Here is a 12,854-nt window from a genome sequence, read left to right on the forward strand (position 1 = left end):
CCGTAAGACAACAGCGGAACTTGTTTTACTCTGCGTTTACGCGCTTCCATTTCTTGTGAAAAGGGCCTATTCAGAGTACCCAGTGACACTTGGAAAAATAATAAACAGGACAATACATATCAACTTCGAGGCATATTAGTTTACACAGGACACAGCGACAATGATTTTTAAAAACTCCATTCGCTTAGACCCAGAGGTCCTAAAATGTAGCGGCCGCTACAGAATGACGACACAACTGTGGAGGTGTGTCTATACACACTACTTTAGGTGTATAAATAATGCAAACACATTTTACAGTTTACAGTCGAATAATTCAAATAAGCAGTGCAGCTCAGTTCTACCCATATGCTACACTGTCTCCATGTCCTGAACATTATGCTTTGTTTGCTTAAAAACCCAGTGGATTGATCATTGGCACAGAGTAGCTCATAACAGCAGTAATAATTGCCCAGTCTGTCATGAATAACTCCAGTGCATTTCCTTTACCTCTTGTTTTAGTTTTCCTCGCCGCAGCTGCTCGTGCGCTCGTGGCTGCCGCTAATTACCTCAGCTGGGGGCCGTGGGAAGACTTGGAGGCCAAAGGTACGTGTATTTATTGCATCGCTCTGACAATAAAATTGGCCAGGTGCATTGATTTTCTCTTCTCTCCGGCCTCTTTTTATTCAGAGGACTTGTAAGCAAGTTGATTACAGACACAACGAACAGCACAATTGGTTCTGCTAGTGGCTAGTGGTGTGTCCTCCCCTCTTTCTCTTGCTCACTCACCTGCTCGCTCTGTCCCTTTCTGTGTTTCATTGCTTCTGAGGCAGAGACCTCAAAATAGAAGAGAGTTCATGACTCGTATTTTATGGAGGCGCGAGGGTGATTTAAGGCCTAAGTAAGGCTAACATGCTGGGCTCTGGCCGATCAAGGACATGTGTTGGGTCTCGCAGACGGTCACACTCTCCTCCAAGTGCGCTGAACTGTGCCGTGACATTGCAGTTTAGGAAGTTGACTTCACATCTTTTAGAACTGAGGTCTCAAACTCAAACTGCCTCGGGGCGACTAGCCAGGTGGTCTTCTCCAAGGGGGTCCGGTTGAAAAAATGGTGGAAAAAAAGTGTCCCATATTTTTTTTCGAAGTATGACTTTTAACTGCATAAAGCTTTGAATGTGATGTTTTACCTCACGTTGTAAAATATGAGTATATTGTCCCAAATATGTCCTAATTTTTTTTCCTAAGAATGAATTTTAACTACATAATATAAACACTCATTTCAGCACTTTTAGCAATTATATATAACTAAAAATATTATTATACTGTATAATGTGTAACTTCAGGCGCCTGCAGATGGCATTGAACGAGGATGATTCTGCTACAAATACCAGCGGGGTGTGTGACGGAATTCATAGATTGAGAAAAGGTGGTACAGTGCAGTGAATGTCTTGTTCAATGTGTGAAAATGGGTTGCAAAGCAGATGTTAATAATTGGCAAAAAGGAATGATTGCATTTGGTTGTGCCAAAGGCCACAGTGTGAAGGAAGTAGCTGAATTTGCAGGTGTATTGAAGCATACGATCATACTACCAGCAGTGGCAAAAATCCCAGTGCACAGAAAATTCTCAATAGAATTGTGGTGGAAAGACAAAACTGACGGACAGGGACCACCGCCGTGTTTCACAGCTTGTAAATAAAAATCGTTCACTTTCAGGCAAGAATTTCTTCTAGAAGTCAATGCAGGTTCTTCACAACCAATTTCTGAAAGAACACTCCGCAGGGAACTGCATACCATGAACATATGGAGCAGAGTGGCATGCAAAAGGCCTTTGCTCCCTTCTGTTCACAAAGCTGCCCGGATGCAGTGGGAGAAGAGAAACAAACATTGGACTGTTCATGACTTGAAACGTGTTATCTGATCAGATGAATCTCGTTTCTACCTGTATGTGAATGATGCTGGGTGTTGGAAGTCTTTCATGAAGACTGCGTGCACGCTGTGGTTCGAGCTGGAGGAGCTCTGTGATGTTCTGGGGTGTTTTAATTGCGCAGAAATGGGTGTTTTGGGTGAGGTGACAGTAAATTTGAACCACAGTGCCAACATTGAGCTGCTGGACAACCAGGTTTTGCCCTTTGCTCATCATATTAGCGAGGAACAAAACATTCCTATCCCAGTATTCCAAGGTGACTATTCTCACATTCACAAGGCTGTAAATGTGACTGATTGACATGATGATCATTCAGGAGCATTCACACATCTGGACTGGCCCACAAAATCCCCAGATTTGAATCTTCTTGAAAATCTGTGGGACTACGAGTAACAACAGGGAACAACGAGTAAGACGGACCGGTATCACCAAATCCTGGCCGAACTGCACAATTCTTTGACGCAAGAGTGGCTGAACATTGATATTGCCTACATTCAGAAACTTGTCCAGTCCATGCTAAATCGAATTGCAGCTGTTATTTGTGCTCGTGGAGGTATTACACACTATTAGGTATGTTTCAGTCACAGGTGACTAATTTTTTGTCTGGTGAGCTTAAATGGGGTGTGTGTGGGTGTGTGTGTGTGTGTGTGTGGGTGTGTGTTTGTGTGTGTGTGTGTGTGTGTGTGTGTGTGTGGGTGTGTGTATATAAATATATCGCTGTTGTCGGAAGAAAACCTCGTATCTCCATTGTTGTTGTTTTTGACATAATTTGAAAAAGCCTGTTGCCCTTTACGTTGTTTGTAAATTTCATGAAGAATGAAACAAAAGAAATGTCCCAAAATGACTTGGCAAAAAGTCTGGTTCCATTGACTTACAGTAAAAGTAAAGTAGTTTTTTTTCCTTTTAAAATAATTTTGGAGATACAAGTTTTTCTTCTGACAACAGCGATATTTTGATAGTATGTTTAGTTGCTGAAGTTGTTATGTAAATTTCTTTTAAATATGTTTTCTGCTTTTTTCCTTGAACTTAATGGCCATTTTGACTTGAAATTAATTAAATGCAGGGCAGTCTCTGTCTATGTATATATACATATAGACATTATATGTAATGAGTATGTTGACTTCTGTACATTGCGGTCTTTATTACTATTAGCAAAATGATTTTTGCACACTTTTTGTATGTGTTTACCCATTAAGAGATTCCAATTTTCATGTTTGTTTCCTTCCATCCCTGCGTTTAGAGAACACTACGGTCATTAAGCGTGACACCTCCTTTCTCCTGACTTGTCTGTTTTGACTGGACGTCCGTACGCATTTACACTCTGTTTAATTGGCCTCTTGCTTGGAACTTCTAACACTGCCTTTATTTAACAGGGCTGACATTTGTAATTGCATGCTTAGTGGTAATTATAACCCACGTCAGCAATTTGCAGGTTTTAAAAGGACACCCACTGGTTGGAGTGTACAGCTGGATGGAGAAGTGCCCCCCTTAGCTAAGTGGGCGAGTGCGGTGCTTAGTTAAGGTTAGCCGCTTATACGTTATAGCCATGGTAATATTCTCTCGGCAGGAATAGGTGTCTCGGGCAACCATGATGCAGTGCCGCCTCTGTGCTCTTAAGGGTTTTGTATGAATTACTTTCATTTGCTCCTTTGCTCTGCCGTGGCAATGCTGCTTTGTAAAGCCCTGTATCTTAGTAACGGGCCTTAACGGCAGAGACGCTGCACAGAGAGCGAGGAGGAGGGTGGACAGGTTCAAATTCATAGAGAAAAGAAGACAGATTTGAACATGCAAGCAAAGAGAGAGAGTAACATCATTGCCATGAGAAACATTTATGACAAAACGTTCACTTTAAAAGAGAAGGAAAACTACTGTTAAAGCTTTAAAACACCTCGTTTTAAATTCACTGTTTTTGTGATGTCACAAAAACAACCCGTTTATGTATGATCATCCATTCAGCAGGACCCATGTTATGGAAAACTGAATTTTCCTCACGTTTTATTATTTTTTTTTAACAAAATAGTTTGATGCAGTATGAATTCTGAACAATGCTGCATTTTCAAAGCATATAATTCACTACCCAGTCCACATATGCAAACTGAGCTGTGTGATTTACGTTCATTGTTCTTGTGATGTCACAAAAAACCAACACATTTGTGTATTTGCCTGTTCAGCCTACAGTAGGTTAGTTCTGCCCATTCATGTTTTAGTCATAAGGAGTTTTCCAGCCTAGACTGCTTATTAAAATAGGCCTAATACAGCACAGCCAGTCAGAATAGAGGTCATTTACATATCAGTCTTAAAGGTACAGTAGCAACAGCTACTTTATTTCTAAGAAGATAACATAAAAATAAAATAGTACTGTTTTTTCTACACAAACCCCCACACAAACATAACCAGACCTCATGGGAAGAAAGATACTATTATTTTTATTCCAAGTAATTTTGGAGTATTTCTATTGGTCCACTTATTATAAAATGTTCACACAATATAAAAGGGAGCCGACAAACAATTACCTGATGTTAATGCTACAGTAAGAAGAAGAGATTGGCAGAAAGACTGAGAGAAGAATTAGAGAGTTTGCAGCAGAAGAGTAAGTTTGAGGGTGAAAGGGAGGAAACTGACGCAGATTGTAAATTGCCGATTTCAATAATGCTAACGCTAATGGAATTCATTGCAAGTGTATAGCACGTTGGGTCTTCATTTGAATGATGAAACAGACACGCCCAGCTGTTAGTGATGATAGGAGTGCTAGCACAGCTGGGATGGAGCCCCTTGCTTGTCTCCAGGGAGCCGTTAGCTAAACTTCTGCCAGCTGAGCTGGATCTAGTACAGCTTTGGGGGCTTCTCAGGGCCACTCTGCAGATGTCTGATTTGGACATAATTTCAGTTTAGGATGTGGATTAGCCCATTTGGATTTGTAATCTGGCCTTGTACACATCTTGCATGTAGTTAAGTTTTTGGTGCATTGTATTGACAGTAATGTTTCTAGGCGGACATTACATTAAAGGGCGCTTATCGTGGAAAACTGAATTTTTCTTGCTTTTTTTTTTTAAATAAAAGAGTTTGATGTAATAATGTAAACACTATTAAAGTTTCCAATTAATATTAGTAATTTCCCTGTCCATACAGTTCAATCTAAATCTGTATATGTCTAAATATCTAAATGAAGCTGCAAAAAATAGGCCGTTTTGAGATCATTGTTTTGTGATGTCATAAAGTTTAGCACAATTACATAAATCCCCTATAGCCTCACTCATTCTCACTGAAGTTACTGAAGTTCTAGCAAATGTTTCAGCTGGGACAGCCCATCAGAACAGAAGAAGTTTACATATATCAGCAGTCTCAAAGGCCCAGTAAAAGAAAAAAAAGAAAAAAAAGGCCTGTTTAATCTGAGGGCTAAAGAGAGGTTGGAAAGTGGACCTCAGGGAAAAATATTAATTTGAGAAAAATCTAAGATATGGGCTCTTTAAGGCCTTTGTGGGTTTGCAAGCATTTGTGTTATGCTTGATTGTGTTGTCATTATTATACAGGGTGATTCAAAAAAGATTAATCCAATTTCAAAGCGCCATATTTTTACAACCATGAGGTGGCTAGGAACCAATCACATACCAATTGAAAGGAAGATGGCTCCCTTCAGTCTGTGAGGAGATGGCAACCCTTGAGCAGAAAGCATTTTGCGTTCTCCAGAGTGAATCCGTCATAACTGTGCAACGTGATTTTCATCGGCAGTGAACATCAGAGCATTCATCGTTGGTTCCACGCCACTGGATGATCTCCGAAATCGCATTGAAAGAGCTGTGAGAACAGTGACATGTGACATGCTCAATTGAGTGTGGGATGAATTTGACTATGGCGTTGATATCTATACAGCTGGAGGAGGTTCATACTGAGCACTTGTAAAATTACGTAATAAACATTATGCTCATTTAAACCATTTACAGTTTACTGCACTGTTCTGTAATGATTTACAAGTGAAATAAATCATTTTGAAATCGGACGAATCTTTTTGAATCAGTCTGTATAATATTATTATATATTTTCATATACTGCAGCACTTAGTAAATACTTCTAAACGTTATAGTCAGTGTATTTAGCAACTATAATATAATTATATTCAGGAACTATAACTATATTATAGTTAGTCCAAAAACAAGAATTGATTTTATGTTTTTTTTGTAAACTAGCATTGATTGTACATATTTTATTTAAAAAATAGAAAGTGACATAACATCACTAACAAAGATGGGGGATGTGAACATATGGTGTAGCTTGTAGTGTTCAGCAATACAGTTGTGTTGTCGGAAGTCCAGTGCTTCAATGAAAAGAAGGACTAAAAAAACAGGATAAAGGTAACGTGTGGTGGAAATATGCAGAGATGTATTTGGTGTAACAACCTGAAAAATGCTCTTTTATGTTATTCAAGTGAAAAAGCGCAAGTTATTTATGCTACTTTTGTCAGTGTTTATTTAGTATCAGCTATACCTATTTCACATTAAGCTGACCATAGCTATTAGGATTTTGTCACTTCCATTCTCAGCAGCTATGCATTTCCACACACTGGGTTTAATCTGTCCTGTCTTCATTTACTCTGCATGTCAGTCAAACGACCCTTTTCTGTTAAAGTACGCTATGTTGTTGGCCATTTTTTTGTCTCTGACAATAAAAGACAAAAAAGTTTTTAAAATAGTAGTTTTGCTCTCGGTTTTGGGTTTATAGGCCTCTTTCCATTCAATTGTATAGGAGCCTTGTCTTGAATGAATGAGAATAACTGCCCAAGACATTGCCAAGACTGTTAACAAGTGGGCCAACATACCTATAAGGACTTTCTCTATATGGAAAATGTTCCAACAAGCAGTGCTCTATTTCTTCTGCATATTTACCTGTTGGAAGGACACAGTCCATATCAATAAACTGGCTCTTAGTATCTCTAGTTTCACAGTAAAAATGTATCTTTCTCAGTTTCTCAGAAGAAGTGATACTCGGGCTACAATGTGGAGTTCTGCCACTCAGGTGGGACAGCCAGTCTGATAAGTATAGGAATCTTAGGGTACTGCACGCTGGACGAGTCAGAGAATGGTGACCAGAGACAGTGACGCCACTCTGCATCTTTCTGTTACTGTACTATATTAAACCCAGGCCCAAAGCACAGATCCACAGTGATGAGGCTTGTATTTTATATTGAGAAAGGTGTTGTTCTAAAGTCCTAGAGATAAACAGACAAATCCTAATCATCTGTTCTCCTCAGCCAACTGTTTTCAGCCTAGCCACATATTTCACCCCATGCCTTTCTGCAGTTAGTTAGCTGATATGAAATCTGATAAATTCATGAAATGATAGTGACAGTTTTGTCCTCTTGAATCTATATAAGCAGAGTGTAAAATAAGCTTGAGATTGATGATCATTGGTGCTTTCCTCTGATTCTTCCTATGTGCTATAGCTGCTTTTTGTGCTGTCTGCTATCTGGCAGCAGAAACCCCCTTTCAGCACGGCATGGAGCTTCTCATCAAGAGTGCTGTAGCCTTTAACTGATTTTTTATGCTTCCTTCTTTGGACTAAACTGATAAGAAACTCTGACCAAAACAGGTGGAGGTCCTTCACTACCCTCTGGTGGAGTAGAAAGTCGAGATGACTCATGGTTCTCACCAGAATGTATAACATTAGAGATAAGCTAATTTACACATCGATTACCGTTTAACTTTGACTATTCATATATTCAGAAATTGTGACTAAGCCCTGACGCCTTACATAGCAATCTGTAAAGCAGTGGTCACCAACTCTGCACCTGGACATCTGCCTACCTGCACAGTTCAGCTCCAACCCTAACTGACACCACCTGATCCATCTCGTTAGTGCCTGGCTGTTTCTCAGTATGCGTTCTAGTGTGTTCTTGCACAACATCTTCCACTGCCCAAGTTGTGTTCCAGTATTCAAGAACACGTACCAAGAACAGTTAAAGTGTCCTGATGTGTTCTCAATCTGCCCCAAATAGTGAGGATGCATCGCTTCATGACTTGCCAGCGAGAATGACCCGAAAGTCCCATCATTTATTGCAGCATCATGACACCTAGAAGAGGATGCTGACCCACATTTGTACATTCAGTGTGTCCCAATTCAGGAGTTGGATCCTTTGGAGGACACGGTCTACGAAGGCGAGTCCTTCGAAGGCTGCTTAGACCCGCCATGTTGCCACGTTCTCGAATCCTCGCTAGCACGCACTGAACCTCGGGATATGTTGGCTGGCGAAGGATGCACCCATTGGATCCTTCGTAGCCATGGAAAAGAAGGACACATTTCTCGGCCGCATATGAAGGAGACTTCGAAATGGGACAGTCCAGTTGCGCCGCTGTGACGCAATCAGCCTTCAAATGCAGCCTCTGAAGGATGCAGCCCCCTGAATTGGGACACACTGATTTATAAGCTCTTTTTTGACCAAATGATGCACTTAACTCTGCTTTAGAAAACAATGAGGCAAGAAATAGACCAAGTCGTCAAACCTTTGCTCATTTGTTACAAATAATACCTAATATGAATGTTTGATCAGACATTTCATAAAGACAAGGCTCTGTTTGGATTAACAGTAACGTTACTCAAATGCGGTAGCTTTAGCTAAGTCAGCAATGACTAAGTTAAAAAGTGTTTACAACAGTTTACAACACTTTGCAACATCCATCAAAGTAAAATCACTTTACGACTCCATTCGTCTTTTTTCTGTTTTTTTGAGGCAGGATCCAGGCCAAATTGATGATGAACTTGAATGATGAAGACAGGCACTTGTAGGAGAAATGCTGAAAATGAGTATATTCTATAGGGGTGCGGGAAAAAATCGATTCTTAGATGCATCGCGATGCAGACATGGACGATTCTGAATCAATTCACAAATGTCAAAAATCGATTTTCTAAATATTTAATTTGTAACGTAATGTTGACGGAACGCAAAGGGCGGAACTTGGAAATGGGTAAGTGCAGCGCCCGGACAGTCTGTGGCGGCACATAACAAAAACACTACTGGAGGAGCGAGAAATCCGACTGGCTACCTCTGCATTAAAAGCCAGGTTAGGTCAGGAGTCACAAACCAAATTATAAGAAGAGCCATTTTGTCCTGCTTTAAGCTTTAGCTCAGCTATAGTTGCTTTTCTTCCATCTCCGCCAGAAAACTTTTCCTCAAAAGTTGAATAGTTTCTTGTAAAATGTCTCCCAGCTTTCGGCTGAAGTCGAGGCTGAAGTCGCTTCTCACTCGCCAGCTTCTTGCTGAACTTTCCCGTTCCACCTTAAATTCTGACTGAGACGCCGAATGTAGTTGTGGCACCATTTAAGGTGGAACGGGAAAATTAGAAAGAGAAGCGACTTTATCTTCGCAACTTTTTAGTGTTTGACAGTCTGTCGTTGCAGATTTAACGTACCAGGAAACCAACTATGTTGCTTATAAATGCAAATAAGTCCATTCGTCTCCAAATGTTCGTCTGTCTTTCTCTTTTCCTTTTTCGTTCGCTATCAGCTCGGCGAAACCTCGTTGCTAGGTGACTTGTGGTCTTTCGCGCCCCCCCTCCCCCTATCACGAGACTAAAACCGAAGTTATAAAATCACTAAAGAATATATAAAGTGCTGCGTGGTCATCCATTACCACTGGACCTTATTTTACCCTAACAGCGCATTTTATCGCAGATGAGTGGCAGAGCCTTCTAGTTCACTTGCCACATCACTTCCATTTGATTTATTAATAAAAGATATTGGACGTAAATGCATTATGGATCATTACAAATAGTTTGTTTTAAAACTACAAAGTCCTCATACAGTAAGAAAATAGAAATCATGTAGAGAAAAAAAAGATGCATCGATAATCATTTTATAATCGCATCACAGCCCTCTGAATCGTAATTGAATCGAATCGTGAGGTGCCTAAAGATTCCCACCCCTAATATTCTATAAAAATGAAATGTTTTATGCTAATATTTTTATTCAGTTATTTTCTGCACATAGTAGTTATCTTATTTGGGCTGTTCTTTGTATGTTTACTCTTTGTAATTTCAGTCTGCTATAGCCCCTTAAAATGAACAGAAAAAAGAAAGAATTCAATTAGATGGCTGTGTTTACACATTAGCTTGTATCTATCACAGCAAAGAGCCATAGACAAGTGGCATTACAGCGGATAGTCTCTCCTTTGTCTTTCTCCTCAGACTGGCTCTCCTCTGGATTAGCAGCACATTTTCCCTCTCCATTCCTCCTACTTTTACTCCGATTCTCACATACCCTGCAGTTATATTAATTTATTTGAAATCCAGGCTTTTAATCACAGTTTGTCCCGCTGTTGGCTCGTGAACATTTAAACAACATTACTGCTGCCGTTCTGGTCGCAGCTGGTGAACTTTTGGCTTTATTCTAGCATGGAAAAGGAGAACTTGAGCTCATATTAGATTCTGTTGTCATTTGTATTGTACAGAAACCTTTGGTTGGTCCTTCTTTAATATTCTAAATTGATCAGCTACTAAATGGTAGCTGAAGTGTGCTCACATCTTAAACTCCTGTACATGTGTTCTCCGTCCTTATGTTCTTGTGAGTTCGTAAGTATTCAAGAATGTTCTTCCCAAGAACACAAGTGCATTCTTGGTATTAGCTGAAGGAGGTGTGTTAGATTTGGGTTGGAGGTGAAACCTGTAGCAAGATAGATCTCCAGAAGGAGGATTGGTGTCCACTGCTACACAGATTGCTGTCTAAAGCTTCACTATTCATTGTGACAGGCCACATTGCCTTTATCTGCTGGCTGTCATCATGTAGAACGTATGCTCTCCTTTCCCCTGACAAAGAATGTTAATAGCCCCACATACAGCAATTAACTCACAGAGACATGCTAATGCCAGCTGCTGTAATAAAGGTTTGGACTGGGCCTTCTGAGGTTTGAGTGAACCTCGTGTCAGCCATGTTTCTTTTAATGTCACCTTTGTAAGAGCTCTATCACATGAGCCATGAATCCAGATGGTTGCTGAATCATTAAATACCATTGGGCGGTTGTTGATCATGCTGGTCTTTGGACTGAACCAGGTGCGTTTGTTGGATTTATAGAGACGTGCCAGTTTAATACCTTGTATCTACACTTCTTGGCCATTTTAGCAGAAACATTTACCATCGGTGCACTGTGTAGTATATTGAAGCTCGTGTGTTGCTGCACAGTCTAGCAGCCACCCTCTACCCAATGGAATCAATGGAAACCGGACACCATAGGATGGTGGACAATTCTCAGCACTCCTGTACTAGTGCAGCGCCCACTGACATGCTGCTACCATTCACTCCACATTTAGCGAGTGCAGATTTTGTGCTGAGAATGGTCCAAAAACCAAATAATGAGGACTTTAAACAATGATGGTGGATGGAAAAAACTTCTGTTCTGCTCATGCGTGAATTTGATTCACTTTAAGTTAGTTCGATTTTCTTGTGTATTAAATTAGAATTTTATTACACTAGATAACGACACTATTCCTTCAATGAATTCAGCAGATTTACATTTTTTATATATATATATATATATATATATATTTTTTTTTTTCCTGAAGATGTGATCAATTGAGCAAAGACTATGAAAACTGCCTTCCAAGTTGTTGCTTAGTGACTTTGGTTTCCACAGCTACAGTGTTAATGCAGATAACTTTCTGGTCTTCCAGCCATTGATGCTTAAAGTCCCAGACATTTGTGAGCGGTGGTTCTTTGGTGGTCCCCAACCAATGGTGGTTCCATTAATGGATGGATGACTTATCAGTAACTGGAAACCTACAAAAAACCTATATGATTGGTGATTCTTATAAAATGACCAATGATTGTCGATGCAAGGCGCTAATGAGTAACAATAAGTTTCTAATAAACTGGAAACTCAATAGCCAAGTTCAACAATATGTGGCTTTTAGACTTCTGGCTCTATTATATTTCCACATTTTTGTTTAATCAACCAAGCAGGCCCTAATTATATGACTGTGAGCCTTGTTAAAAGCTATTAGAGCCTTGTTTAAAACTATTCCTGCTGTTTGGTCATTGCTGACTAGTTTTTTCCCTCTTCTCATTGTCATTGCTGCAGGACGAAAGAGAAAGATAAGGAGTTGTGTGAAGATGTCCCTCATTTTACCTTTGCTTCAGTGCTCCTGCCATCTCTGTATAGTAATCCACACCAGCTAATGTTATCTGATGCAGTGCCTGTGCCTAACCTTAATTACATTAAAAAAAAAAAAAAAGATGCTTACCAGAAACCTTTAGAACACCAATTTAGTCTTTCAACATGCGTGATCCATTTGTTTGGTCTTCTTTTCTACACCTTGTTCACCTTTCTGAATAAGGGAGGGAAATTACTGAATAAACTGAATACTTTTTGCAGTGAATCACAGTAATTATTTTTTCTGAGGTTTGCAAATGGACAAAATGTCCTTTCTAAGCAGTGCAGAACATTTCCCATGTATTGAGCTAAAAGAAGACAAAATCACATCAGATCACTTTGTAAAGAGAGTGGCCTTCATTAAGAGGGATTTGGAGTAGGCTTAAAAGAAGCCACTCTCTTTACGACAAGAGACTTGATGTGATTTTGCCTTCTTTTAGGTAATTTTATTTACACTAGATAACGACACTATTCCCTCAATGAATTCAGTGCAGTTTTAGATTTTGGAGATTTTTCCACTTTTCTGAAATGGGATATAACACTCAAAAGATGTTATGTGCTGTTTGGACAAGGGGTGTCAAACTCAACCACTATAAGGGTCATATTAAAAAAATCTCAACAAACCTGTGGGCCAGCTGTGTTTATCTTTTATCTTCACTTAACATTTTACCATGACCCCAACTGGCCATTGTTTATTCAAGATATGCCAAAACTACAATGGCAAAAAATAGCCACTGAATACTTGAAGGATTCAAAAATAATTTTAAATAAAATTAAATTGTTTTATATAAAACAATAGACTATATTAGCTGCAGAAAACTG

The 12,854-nt window shown here is 39.6% G+C and overlaps 1 protein-coding gene across 2 annotated transcripts in view; it reads left to right on the plus strand.

The window, feature by feature from the left end:
* Nucleotides 1-497: 497 nt before the first annotated feature.
* Nucleotides 498-12,854, plus strand: part of fhit (fragile histidine triad diadenosine triphosphatase) — a 413,951-nt gene continuing 401,594 nt past the window's right edge. The window contains exon 1 of one of the 2 annotated variants that reach the window (XM_036560040.1): nucleotides 498-582. The gene's annotated coding sequence lies outside the window, so the exon portion shown is untranslated. The remainder of the gene's footprint in view (nucleotides 583-12,854) is intronic. The other variant, XM_036560039.1, reaches the window with a different exon arrangement.

Source organism: Colossoma macropomum, unplaced genomic scaffold, assembly GCF_904425465.1.
Source record: "Colossoma macropomum unplaced genomic scaffold, Colossoma_macropomum, whole genome shotgun sequence".
Lineage (NCBI taxonomy): Eukaryota > Metazoa > Chordata > Actinopteri > Characiformes > Serrasalmidae > Colossoma > Colossoma macropomum.